Raw genomic sequence first — 14,412 nt, forward strand, 5'->3', positions numbered from 1 at the left:
CATGTTCGCCAAGAATTATTTCTGCCTGGCTTAATGCATGTTGTTGTCTGCATGACTCTCATCCATTAAGCACTAATGGTAGAAGACCGTCGCTGGTGTTTGCACGGCTATTACCATTCAATAAAAAGACCCGGAGGGGGAAAAGAAACCAACGTACGACTCCTCTCCATCTCCATCTGAATATCGGGACTATCAGGGACTATGGCTGTCAGCCCCTCGTTCGCTCTTTCTCTTCCAATATAATGGACACTCAATAGTTCTTCAATAGTGCCATTGTCTCGTGTGGCATGAATTACTTTGTCTTGCATCGCTCAGATAACATGTTGGATGGCCCCTGATGTTAATGAAGGACCATGTTTACCATGCTCAGCATCTTAAGTTAGCACTGTAGCATGGAAACAGTTGCTAATTAACACACATAAAGTACAACTGAAGACAATGGGAATGTCATTTTGCAGCTATTTTATCATGAACCTAATGAAGTTAATACAATATACCAAATTGCATGGCCCTCCGTCAAATCAAAGAGTCGATGCATTTCACACACAAAAAAATGAAGCAATCAAATCTTGGTGTTGAAGAAAAGTCGAGGGATCACCTGAGTAATTAAGGAACATCCACTGGGGATAATGAATGGCTGCACCAAATTTCATGGCGAACAATTGGGTAGTTCACTCAAAACACAAGAAGCAATGGGCGAGTGAAGTGAATCAGGAGTGATCCTCTGGGGACCATGCACGTCTATACAAAATGTCAGGGCAACCCATACAATAGTGAGACATTACAGTCCGGACGGAGGTTGGCGGGCCAGTGGACCGACGGGCTGACTGATGGATCCCTAAAGACTTGGCTCTAGAAAACACCAGCAGATGTAAGCAGAAGGAACATCTCACGCTTTGGCAGGATGGAAATAAACTGAGTCATGGTGAAAAGATTTTGCTATATATGCGAAAGCTGTTAATGCTGCTGGAATAATTTGATTCAGTTTATTTTACATTGTGTCACGTCGCTCTACAGTATGTGTTACCGCCGTTGGCCAACGTGCTGCGGTGCTGTCAGTCCACGCAGATCTGGGATCCAAACATGTGCCACGGAGTGCGTCCCTTTAAAATGGTTTTCAGGGCTTTACGGCTTCTTTTATAGAGTAATGGAAAGATGATCAGAGGAATCAAGCCCGCCCCTCTGTGATTCCACATGGCTGGCTGATTAGCCCCTTTTTTTCACTAATGGAAAACACATGGCGTCCGCACAGCTTGTTCATTTTACCTTTTTTCTTTTTTTTTTTCGTCAAGTTGGTGCAACGCTCGGTAACGAGAGCACTTTGGGGTTATGGAGCCTCAGGATTGAAGGGCAGTTGTCATCAGAAATCTGTCCCCTCCAGTACCCACTTGCCTCCGACTGTTATTTAGCTTTCCAATGGAGCCTGGCGGCTCCCTGGGGGAAGGCATGAGTGTGCCTGCCAGCAGGAATGCATTGGCGGTAGTGGAGGAAGATGGAGGATGGATGGAGGATGGTGAGCTGCTGCTGCTGCTGCTGCTGCTGCTGCGTTTCCCCCCTCTGTGTGAAAATGAGTCCATTAATTCAGCCCCCCCCCTCCCCCCATCCAGCCCTCCCTGTGCCTGTTGTCTCTGTTTGCTAGCGAGATGATTCCTTCTGTCATGTCAAAGGCAACATTATCATATTCTTGTTGCCTGGGAAACCAGCGCTGTGAGAGACAACGACTTAAAGCCTCGGCGGTGTTTGAAGCTGGTAAACATGAAAGGTTATCCGCTGAGTCGGAATCCCAACATAAATGAACGGGTCTAGTTGTTGTGAAGATTTTGTGATTTTATTTTGTTATGCAGAGATATTCTCAGTTCAGGGGGGATTAGAACACAGCTGATCTAGTCGCAGGGCCAACGTGTTCAATTTGCCCTGAAGTGTGAGGATCAATTTTTTAACCTCAGCGTTGTTTTCTTTTTGTGGAATCGTAGTTTTAAGTGTGTTGACATTAAACAAGATGCAAATTTGATGCGGTTTTGACGCAAGGGAAACCAGCAATTATTTACAGATGGTATCATCAAAGAACGTTTCCTTCAGTGTGTTCAGGATTAAATTCAGTCTCTAAACAGAATTCATCATGTAAAAGATTATCTTTCATTAAGGGTTTATAAATGACTGCCACAATCAAATCGCTTGCTACTAACACACCATTTATATCTGGTTTCTAAGCTGTAAAATACCTTTTATGAGTTTTTATTTACAAGTTTTTTAATCCTCTATTCTGGCTTCATCAGTTACACGAATGGCTACTAATGTTAGGGTCTCACCAGGTTTCGACAAATCCCTTCGGCTGATGTTTATCCTGCTTTTTTTCATTTAGTATCTTTTAAACAATTCCTTTACTCATTCCTGCTTATACGTTTTATTAAGAGATATATTCAAAGCAGGACCTTTTTGTACAGTGTGGTATTAGAGGTTTTACTAGGTAAACAATCAGGAATCCAACACTGTTTGTATATAATCTAATTTATTTATTTTACTCAATAAAGTTGCACATACTTCCTGTGCGGTTCTGCCTTTTAATACAAAGCATTTCAGAGGTAAATTGTGTACTTTCTAAAGTTTTATTGTTCCTTTTTCATAAATTACATGCTTTTATAATATGTGGAAACACCACTCAGTATACACTGTCACCTACGCTGATGAACTACAATATTTTCGTTAGTAAAAGAAACAGATTTGTTCACTTTGAAAGGATCTATTTGGCATACCTTTGCCTGAAAATACCTTTGCAATCTCCTGACGTGGCATTTTCAATACAATACTTTTACTTGGAATGGAGTATATTTAGCCAGGGCATTTGTACCTTCACATCAACAAAGGATCTGAGTGGTACTTCCTGCACCGCTGCAGTCGAACTAGCTGGTGGTTACTTCTCTCAATTTCCATGTATGTACAACATATTATGGCAATAAACGTTTCCTGATTCCTGATTCCTGACAACAAAACAACGTCAAAACCCAGTCCATTCCGAAAGGGGCCGATCCAGCTCCACGTCTTTAAAGCCCCGGTGCTCCGAGGAGTGCGGTGACAGTTCAATCCGACCCGGAGCTCCGCCTCCTGGATTTACCCCCCGCCCCCGCTGCCGCTGGTTGGCTACATTGTATCAGTTCCCACACGAAGAACCACCACGGCACTCATCCACGAACGGCGAATACGGAGGAATTAACCTGGATGGTAAACCGTTCTCTGTGGGATTAATCGACAAAGAAGGTCGCGTAGGGGGAGACTGGACTTGTATCGGGCTTGAGACGGGACCGGTAAAATAAAAAAAAAACGGGGGAAAAAATGCCCTCCGGACTCGGGTTGTTTTCGATGAGGACGGTATCTCCAAGTGTGATGGCAGAAGTCCAGTGAATCGCTGGCCTCCCCTCCTCGCTCGTGTTGGATGTCTCGGGGAGTGCGCTGCCACTGGTTTCTGCCGCTTCAGATTTCTCTAGAGGTTTTTATTCAAATCCACACTCTGATTTGATCCTTTTTTTTAATGGAGTGAACGCCACCATGGACAGACCAGGGTTTGGAATAGGAGTGGCTAGCTAAGTCGGTAAGTTACTAACATTTCTTTCTTTCCTTTTTTTCCCCCTTCTTCTCTCCCCCCCCCCTCCTCTCTCTCTCATTGTTGATAGTGCTACGAGTCGTTAGCCATTTAACGTTAGCCTCGCGTGCAAAGCAGGCAGGCTAGCAGCAGCCGACACGGCGTGCAGCAGCAGGAGAGCTAGCCAAAGCCCGACTGCACTCTGAGCTCATTGTTTCACTGTGCCAGCTAGCGTCAGATTAGCTCGTTGCCCCCCCCCCCCCCCCCCCCCCCCCCCCCTCTCCCGCGAGCTAAGTTAGCCACGTTAGCGCGTTGAAGTTCAACCAACGTACGAGCGTGTGGGACTGCTAGCCGAGTGACGTCACGGCCCCCGCGTACCGCGGCAGCTCGACGCCGCTTCGCCGCCGCTTCGCTTCGGCGTCAACCCCCGGGGGGGGGGGCAGCGACGTCGGTTCGTAACGGCTGCGCGTCGCTATAAAAACGGGTTCCACCGTTAATGGAGAAACACGAGTTGTGACTGAGTGAAAGCGGCGGATTCCACTAGTGCTGTGGGGGCACCGGGCATCCGTTGGGGGGGGTGAGATCTTAAGATAAAGCAGAAATGAGAGGTTTATTTTTTTTTCAACAGCATGTGAGAATATGTGTGAAATGAGATTATTTGCTCCTCACGTTTAATTTCCTGCTGCTGATTCCACTGTTACAACCGCTCCTTTCACTTATGACACAAGGGGGGGGGCGACAAGATTCCATTAAAATGGTGGATTGTGGTCTTCATACATTTGCTACCCTTCATCTCCACATTACTTCAATCAAAGCCATAATGGTAATATTTTGTTTTTAATGGAATATTCTGGCAGAATTTCACCATAGCACTCTATGGATTTTACTAGTAAACAGAAGGACCCCTGTCATCAAATCAGTTGCATTTTAGACAAAGCAGAATTTGTCTTAAGTTAGTCTTTTATATGCAAAAAGGCAAGTACGCACGGAACAAAACTGAGATCTGGTCTAAAGTGCAAGTTATATTTATCATTGTTCCCAACCCGCAAGTGCCAAAAGCTAATCGAATGGGACATGGTTGTTCACGTGTTATTTATGTTTCTGCTAGTGCAACTTTGAAGTTCTCACAAGGCAACTCCGTAAACCATCCCAGTGTTTACTCGTCTCCAATGAAAGGAGCTGGCAGAACTAGCTTTAGCCAACGAATTGGAAATCCAACTGCCCGTTCTTTCAGGCCTCCCTGCGAACCCACTCCCCCAAAACAGCCTTCATAATGGTAAAAACCCAAATATGACATTACTGGCACTCGCAGCGTCAAGCTATGAGCACGTGGAAGAATCGAGCCAAATGAAATGATGGGACAGGCGTCAAGCAGTTCTGGAATAAGTTTCCACCTTAATCTGGCATCACTAAATCGTTGGGCCGTATTGGACAGAGGGTGAAAATGCCCGTTGATTCTGCTTTATTTAATACATTGGCCAGCCTTATCTGGGGCCACACATCGCTCAATAGCTTCCCGGGGAGTCCCGTTGCCTGAAGGATCCGATACTATTTGGATGTGATACCCAACTACGGATGTGCTAATTCAGTAGGTAGGTAGGTGAGGGCGTTCATAAGATGTGTATTCAGTGTAATGGGTGGTTTCTTTGTTCAATAAGCTAGTTGCGAAAGTGTCAAATCCCCCTACCTTCAATGCCTTTTTGTTGACGCAACTTTGAATATATGGCAGTGAAACCTGTAACGTGTTCATTGAGGGCCTTGAACATTTCTGCCCAATGCCGCGGTTCATTTTTAAACATCCGTTTGGCCGGCGTAGTCGTCAGGGTGTGGTAATATCTGAGCTGGAGTCGCTGATAAAGGAAAGCCTTTACAAACTCTTAGTGGGAGATAGTAACCCTCCTCAACACAATCGCAGTATTGTACCGCTAATCCCCCTTTGTCATGCAATAAACCCGCCGCATTTCTTAGTTTAGCATCCGGTTAGCTCGCAGCAGACCGGTAGTTCGGCATCTCTGAATGCTTTGTCGCAGAGCCTTGTTATTCTGTGGCAGCCACTGTCTCCAGACGTGGTGGTGGTTGTTGATTTCATGTCTCATACAGGAAGTACAGGCACTGTACGACTAAATGAATTGTGTTGGTCTCGCTAATAGTGCTTCAGCATCACCATTTTACTGCACCCGCCGCTAAAGGCGATCCTGTTCCAGGGGGCCTGGAGAAGTTCACCTTTTACTGAAGCCACTGTAATATGTCCGCTGTGCCTATAAATGATTCAGGGCTTAAAGGACTTAGCCCAGGATAGTGTTCGGTCAGCACTGATTCATTACGGACCCTTTTTTTTTTGTATTGATTTTACACATTTTAAGGGCGTTTCTTTCACGTCGCGGCCTATAATTACTTACCCTTCTTGTGTACTCGTTACAAAGAAAATCAATATAAGCGGTGGTAATAAAACACTGTCATGGCAAGACATTTTCCCATTGCGTTTGTGTATGGTTTCAACCGAATCTGAAATTTTGTAGCTGATAAAATAATAAATTGTGCACTGGTCCTGTTCATAATCCTAACCCTTCTTCAGAGAACGCGTTTATACCCTGTGTTTTCTGCAAGGAAGCTTGAGTAGCGGCTCACTGTGAGGCACAGAGTTGATCCAAATCCATTTGACTATCTTTTCAAAAGTGGTTATTCTCCATTCGAAAACCCCCCCCTTTTTTAGCAGTAATTTGTTTTAACCAACGCAAAGGGTGTTAAGAGCTTTGTTGTTGCACTCCACACAGGTTTCGGAGAATCTGACAGAGCCATCAGTTGTGAAGTGGAAGGGAAATTTAAGACGCTTAAGCTGCGCACAATAACATGACATTTTATAGATGTCGGAGATGTGTGAGTTGGCCCAACGCTTGGATTAGAGCCGGGTTTGTACACGAGAGCAATGCCACCGGAGGAAACAACTATTTCCTCATCCATCCAGTTTGATTTTTCTGATAACTGAGCTACTGGTGTTTACTGAAAGGAAGCATTTAGTCTCATGGATCTGCCAAAAACAGTGCAAGTTCAGTGCTCGTTTCGACTGAGCCTTTCACCCTTTAATTTTTTTTAAAAATCTGTTCCAAATCCACTTTATTATGAATATCAAAGAAACGGCGTGGAGGAAGATAATTTAACAGTGTTTGTTTAGAGGTCCAGGGTGTCAGATTAGCCCGGGACAAGGGGATTATGTTGGCTTTGTGAGGCTCCCGTCACCTCATGGCCTCTCAGCAGCTGATTCAGCCCATATCCTTAAAGGTAGCTGGTACTTTAAAAGCTTTGAAGCACCTTCGAAAGCACCTAAAGAGAAGCCATTCAGTTTGGGGGGGGGGCCCGCAGACCCCCACATGCGCTCATAAGCTCGGTTGGTAATGCGCGCTAAATGAGAGGGCGAACGCGCTTCTTAATGCCCTTCAGTGCAGAGGCGAGTCCATATTAAGCCTCATAATGTGGCGAGTGTCATTAGGCACTGTAGCGCCTTTTTCTAGGTTAAATCATTATCCAGTGTTTTCCCCCAAGGTTGAGATTTATTTGAAGATGTGATTGGTTGGGTGGGGGTGGGCTTGTTTTAAGCGCCGGTCGGAGGCCCTCAAGGCCAAACCCCTTGAGAGTCTGCAGAAGAACATCATCACGCTGACCTGACCTGGGGGGAGTCCTTGTACATTTCTTCTCAATGTGGTTATGTCTTTCAACGGAATGTAACATAAGGAATTTCAAAAGAGAAAATACTGCATGAATCTTGTTAGGCTAACATTTGTCTAAAAACTTGAGTTACAACAATAAATCAATAGGACTCAAGTTAATCGGCAGGTATTTTGAAAATGCTTTTTTTTTGTGGTGAAGAATCCAATGCAAGACTTGGCTTACTTTTACGTCGTGAGCCATTTATGGAGGATCTATTTAGAATTCCAAATGTCCTTTCTCTTGCAACCTGGCACACTTGGCCCAGAGTGGGTTTGCCTGGAAATCAGCCCTGTAAACACAAGTTTTAGACTTGCATTGAAGCTTTTTATGTCGTTTTTTTTTTTTTTTGGAAGCGTGCTCCACATTGTTTATTGTAGAACCATTTTCTGGAGGAAGGTTTGAGTAGTGCTCGATCATCTCCTCTTTGCCAGCAGGAACGAAATTCCGAGGTTCATATGCAGCGTGCCGCCAACATCGCTGCTCAACAGACACCCGAGAAATATTTAAGAAATGGCAGCTAAACGACAGCTCTGTTCCCTCCTGAGGAATAATCCGCTTGTTGCTGTTTTTTATTTCCTCTTCAAACGTCTGAGCACAGTGCAGCTCGTGGGTTGGATTCAACGTTTGCGTCTGCAATGGCCGTGTGTACTAATTGTAAAGTCTGAATGTGTCATTTGACCAAGTCGTGTCGCGGGTTAAAGAATATCCAACCAGGCTTCACAGCACTGAGTGGATTTCTCACTTTCCAAATACCAATTACAGACAAAAAGAGCACACATGGAACGCTTGTTGCACAGCGGCTGCTTTGCCAAAGAAGGGTGATCCATCTTTTCCTGGGACGCGAGCCCAGGTTACACCCCCCCCCCTCCACACACACCGCCCCCCCCCATCCTCCCAGCTATAAAGATATTGTCAGCTTTTGTGTGCTGCAGAAATGTCTCTTTTCCCTTTTTGTTTGAACTCTGCGTTCTGAGTCGATCCGAAACTCGTGCCGACAGGTTTGCGTTTTCGTTCTCGCGCCGCCGCAGCAAACCGAGCTGTCGTCTCTCCCAGTGGCGTTTTTTTTTTTCTTTATTTTTTTTTATTCATCTACTCGCAAGCCACATGACCTCATTAATCACTCTCGCTCCCACTTGTTCCCGACACTGGTGATCTTTTTCGCTTGAAGTTACACACCCCTGATTAGTACACCGGTGTAGAAACAACAACAACAACAACAACGATGACGTGAAGCTGCTGTGATGTTTACAAGTCGCGCGACACGTGAAGAACCTGCAGACAGGAAGCAGTTCAGCGTGGCGTCCTCCCCGGGCCACTTTAAGCCCTGACGTCGGCGGCCTTTTAAAACGACGACTCTAAGGACGTGCGGCGCGGGCATTCCTCCGAGCGCCATCAATGCTCGGCAGCGCTGGCAGTGGGTGGTTCTCAGGCACCGTCCCCGTTGCCTTTAATCAGGGGCTGCGCAACCCGTGCCATCAAAGAGAATCCGCCGCCTCTCCCGAGCGACGCGCCAGCACACCGCTTGTGATGCCGACGAGCAAAAGAAGAAGAAGAGGAAGAGGAGGAGGAGGGGGGGGGGACAGCCTAAAGCGGAAACGTACGATCGAGTGCAACTTAAATACCAACGTCAGTGCTACATGGAGGAGCTGTGCGGTTTATGGCTAACGGAGATCTACTGTCCTGCTTCACCTCGCTGCCCGAGGCCGCGCATGGTAACAAACATGCTTTAACTACTCCTAGTTGGAAACACATTCCCATCAAAGCAGTTTCCCTTTATGGAGCACTGAAGTGTTTTTTTTTTTTTATTACTTAGCTTGGATAAGAAATTCACTGGAATTACAGGCGAACATTTGTTTCATTCTCCAGAACATATAAATATCATGGGCATTGTTTATGAGGCAATACATTTTAATTTGTTCAATAGCTTGGAACAGCACTAGATCCACTAGTGCTGGATGTGTTTTGAGCTCATATTGTTTACCGGTTGAGTTAGCGCTTTATAGAAATCCTCATTAAATCCAGTAGCATTCTAAAGCAATCAAGGTTTGACAGTCACGGTTGCCCTAAGCAACCAGATTTGGACCAGTGGCGACCATTTTGTGTTGTCTGGTTGCGGGTCTTTGGTAACTAATAAACATTCATTCCTCTGCCCTGAAATTCTAATGACAAATGTGTTGCTGGGGTTTGTTGGAAATAGATAGATAGATAATTTCTGACTTTAGGAAAGTAAAAAAGGGATGTTGAGTGTTAATGAACCACTGATTCCGTCAGGCCTCCAGCGTCTCCATTATCTGTTCCTGTTCATTTTCTCAGTTAATCTGACAAGGTTATGGCACCTGATTGAACCGGACAGAAAATGTGTCGTCCTCTGAAGGAAAATCAATAGAAAGATCACACTTGAACGTGTCAATCTCAAGAGTTCTGAAATCAGTCAATCAGTTTTAGAGCTGCGATGCTTTTCTTCAGTCTGGGCAGCGACGTTGGGGCTTACACATGAGGCTTCATGGAGGCCGCATGAATTGTAATTGAAAAAGCTTTTGTGTGTGTGTGTGTGTGTTTTTCATATTTCTGTTACTGTGGGGGATTGAGCAAAACATGGGAGCAGGGAGAAAAAAAAAGCCATGATTCGCCTCTTCAGCAATTTTATACAAACGCCATTTTCCAGAAGACCTCTTCTTCTCTTCTTCCTCTAACGGCGATCCTTCTTCTAACAAACGCAATAAATGGAGGTGAACTCCAATTACTTTGAGTGTGTCATAAATGCACTTCTGTCCCCCCGTGAGGTGGCTGGGCCGCGACCATCAGCATCTGAGCTGTAAATCAGTTCCCCGCGCCGCAGGACTCTGCCGCGGGACGAGTTGCCCGCAGGAGCATAAATTCGGCTTTAGTGTTATTAGCAGTAAAGGGAAATATTGCGATTCGCCGCGCTGTGAATGTTTATGTGGCTCGGCGCCGCTGAGAAGCAGAAATCGGGCCTTTCTAGCCGCGTGCTGTTATCTGTCAAAGAACGTATTGATTACCCACCCACTTCAAAGGTGGTTGGACGTGTGTGGCGGGGGGGGGGGTCCTGACGGCCACCTGTTTGCTTTGCATTTTAATTCGCAGCCAGGCGCCATAAAAGAAGATTGACGATGGTCGGGGGAAAAGGAAAGCTGACAGGCAGAGGGGTAGATGGTTAACTGAAGGAAGTAAAGATTATTTACAGTCCGGGGAAAACGCAAGCAAGCGTGGGTTCACCGGGCGCCGAACGAGGCGGGTAGTCATGTGACCGTGTCGTTTTAATGGCTGACCCGTCACGGGGAGGGGGGGGGACAAACGTGTTTAAACGGAACGCTGTTATCAGCGTGGTGGATGTTTACAGCGGCAGAGCGGTTCCAGGAGTACAAGACTGGTTTGCTTTGTGGATAATGTGAGCCAAGAGGAGGCTAAGCAAGCACCAACTAGCACGTGTGCACTAATGGAGTTGGAGGAGCTGGCTCCAACCTCTGATATGAGGTGAAATGAAATGCAACATGCCGCCCCCCCCGCCTGGCCAACGTGTCCAAGCATTTTGATTGAGTGCGGACGCAAGTGTCAGCACTCGCTGTCGGGTGTTACTGCCGACTTTTGCGTTTTTTATGAGCCGGCCGTCAGCTGCAGGACGGAGGGAGGGAGGGAGGGAGGGAGGAGGCTCCCGTTGAAGGCCGCGCCGCGTGCAGAAAAAGACGTGCAGTAGTAAGAGAATAACTGGGAGTCCATTGATTCGCCGCTGTCAAAAACTTGCAGCGATTCTGATCAATCGTAGATCGGGTTGCCCCCCCCCAACCTCGAATGGGTGCTGGTTCCCGATAGCTGTCGAGGTTGGAGGACGGGACACTCGAGCCTATCACTGCCGCATTGATTTTGTTCGTTGAGCAGCTGCTGGAGGAGAGGCTGGCGGTTATGAGAGGTTAATGGTTGTACGTTATGCCCCCACCTCCCCCCTCGTTAGACATTCACATGGCAACACCCCAACCCTCCCTGGTACAGCGGTTGCTCAGCAGCGGCCGTCATTTCAGGAAACCGGCGTGCATTGAGCTGGTTCAACGGGTCGTGTGTGGATGGAGCGCAGCGACTTGTGTGACTTGTGTCCTGCCTGCAGATGGTTATTTCCGCTGACAACTCGCTGGAATCCGGGCCTGGCGTGCCGACTCTGCAGGAATGCGCGTCTTCCAAACAACAATTGATCTTTTTCTGTTACTGACACACAGCCAGCTGTGTTGGACAAGGGGTTGTCTGCTCTTTTAGCCTTGGGCCTGATCCCTCTCTCACCTCTCGCTGACTGACAAATGAGACGGAGGAGTATCTCCGCAGACACCCGACACATTTATTCAAACTTCTCTTTGTGTTTACGTTTTGGAACGAGGCGTGAAAGGCCGACGGATCGACGGGTTGGAACGAGGCCCAGTTTGCGGCGGCGTCTGTCGCGAGTACGAGCACGCCCCCACCTGAAGCTATTCCCACGCATAGGGGGCATCTATTTGTATATATCCGACCAAATGTGTTTCCTTCCTTTTTTTATGTGCACCATGCTACGTTCTCTTGTGGACGGTGAAACACACGTGCCACCCTGAGCAAACCTTAGACAAACACCATGTTCAGGGGGGTGTTGGGCAAATGGCTGCAAAGTGCTGGGCTGTAAATTGCTCGCTGGGACAATGCATCACACGCCGATTTCCTCCGTGTACCCAGTGGACCTTAATTTAGCATCTAGATGAAGAAAAAAAAAAACGTGGCACTATATCAGTCATCCATCTGTCCATTTGAAAAAATACAACTTTTTGCCTATTTGTTTTTCAAATGGTACTTGTGAATCTTTTTTTTTTTCATCTTTGATCCCCCACTGCGGTAAAATGACCATGCAAGTGCTCTTTTTGTCAAATTGATGGATAATATGGACCCCTCTTTAATAAGGTGTTTGCGTTAGCTGGTGCTAAATCACTTTCTGCTGAATCGGAAGAGTGAAAAAGGAAGCGCTTTGCGTTAATAGTTCTGTTTTTAACCGGATGTGCAGTCGCGCTGATTTATCCCCCCCTTAATGAGAACGAGCCCGTCGAGCTGACTGATGACCCCGGCTCCCGACATCGCCGCTCGTTCCCGGGTCTGATTAAATGGAAAGTCCCCGAACACACCGCCAGATGACCCGGAGTCTGCCCGGTTTGTCTCAAACGGTTCAGGGCCAGAGAAGAAGAGAAAAGGTTATTAGTATTGAGTTCCTGAAGAGGTGAAGTATTAAGTTAATTATGTCTACTAATCTAATCCCAAACTTTTATCACTGATAAATGTAAGGTGCGCACATTAAAAGTTACTTCATTTATTTTGTTAAAGTAACTATTTAATGAATTTGAACAGGACATAATTGGACTGTATGACGTTGCCTCAAATAGTCAATCCAAGCAAGAAGTTCAAATGTTGACTAAAAAGATGAAAATGAAAGTCTTTTAACGGACTTATTAATACCACAGCAGACACTTAGCAGTCAAGTCACCTCGAATCAGAACACCTGTCCCAAAAATAAAGCCTGCCATTTCACCGGCGTTGTGTCCTTCTTTGATATCATGTGATACCGTGGAATGTACAGCCAACCAATATGAAAATGCGTGTGTATATAGTTTCTATCACTTGTGTCGAAAGCCAGGTACCATGTTGCTTTAGGATCGTATTCACGCCAGCGGGACTCGTATACTTTGCCTTCCTTTGCGTCCTCATCTTCAAGTGACTGGTTGCATAGCGGCGTATTTCCACTTGGTCTGAACGTTTTACTCCATTGCGCGTCTGGTACATCTAAAAACCAGACCAGGAAAGGACGGTCGACGGAAACCAGTTGCACAAAAGAGGGAAGTGGGCGGGGCTTAGGAGGCGCGTCTGTTGATCGCCTCGGCGGCCCTCTGGTCGACCGTCCGAGACGCTCTTCTGCCACGTCTCAAATGCCCTCGGAGTGCGCAGCGTGTCAATGGAGCTTCTCTCGTTTCTGAAGCAGAAAATGAATAAACTCCGGCACCTCGTCGAGCTTTTCACGGTCCGGGCCTCTCCTTCCTCGGCGGGCTGAGCATCCGCTGCACACGATTTCGATTTTTTTTTTCACGTCCGCTCCCGATGTAACGGCTTACGTTTTTAGGCTGGACAGAATGATGGCGTCTGAAGCGTTGTGTAGATCTGTTTTGGGTTGCCTTCCCATAACAAAGGTGCAGGGGATTATGTTTACACTGTGCTGGAGTTGAGTTATTTCTAATAGTATTTCCCAGAAAACACACAGCTGTGAGCCTTTTTTTTTAAACTTTGTATCTGCCGTCAAAGAGGATGAGGTCACTCGCCGAGGCGAGCGTTTCAACCGCGCGGCGTCGATAGATGCACTTAATTAACCGTCGATTCATCAGAACCACGTGTTCGCTCACTTCCCAAATCGCTATTTGGCTCCCTGCGATTGCTGCTCACGCAGCGCCGACTTCAACCGCCAGCCACTTTCAACCCTGAGAGCAAGTCTTTGATAGCGATATCAAAAGATGAAATGCCAGAACAAAGTGAGCGTGAGCTGTTTGGATAGAAACACGGCTGGGATTCTAGTGAAGTGCTGATTCTGAAGGAGGTTTACCTCGCAAATAAAAGATGTTAATATTAGTCGGCCTGTTGATCTGTAATTACCACGTAATTTATTGCTTTTCCAGTTCATCTGGAAAACATTAGGTGAAGTGTACGAAAATAATCAGAGTGCATGAAAGACTTGATTCATTTTTATTTGTTGGCAGTTATCTCCGATCACCACTATTAAACATTTCACTTCAAGATGTCAGCATCCTCCAGCCCACACATTTCCTTCATTTATGCACGTCCCAGTCTGCGTCTTTTTCTATTTTGCATACCTACTAAGACTTCATTTGATTTTTTTTTTTTTTTTTCCTATTCAAACTGAGTCACTACTAGTGTGTCACCCGAACCATTCATCTCCCTGATTCCCCTGCGTAATAATAAAATAATCTTTGGCCTCGCTGAACCGTTGGATTGCATCGGTGAAAGTAGATAAGCACAAAGATCCGCCTTACATGAAGCAACAGAGGTCTTTGTTCCCTCTGAAGTGAGTCAATGCGACGGGATTACGGCTCATCGCCACGCCG

General features: G+C 46.4%; 1 protein-coding gene across 1 annotated transcript in view; it reads left to right on the plus strand.

Annotated features, from left to right (window-relative positions):
• The first annotated feature begins 3,121 nt into the window (after nt 1-3,121).
• Nucleotides 3,122-14,412, plus strand: part of LOC119226341 (zinc finger protein 609-like) — a 58,372-nt gene continuing 47,081 nt past the window's right edge. Inside the window, 1 exon segment of the mRNA XM_062561849.1 lies at nt 3,122-3,586. The gene's annotated coding sequence lies outside the window, so the exon portion shown is untranslated.

The sequence above is a fragment of the Pungitius pungitius genome, chromosome 4, assembly GCF_949316345.1.
Source record: "Pungitius pungitius chromosome 4, fPunPun2.1, whole genome shotgun sequence".
Taxonomy (NCBI): Eukaryota; Metazoa; Chordata; class Actinopteri; order Perciformes; family Gasterosteidae; genus Pungitius; species Pungitius pungitius.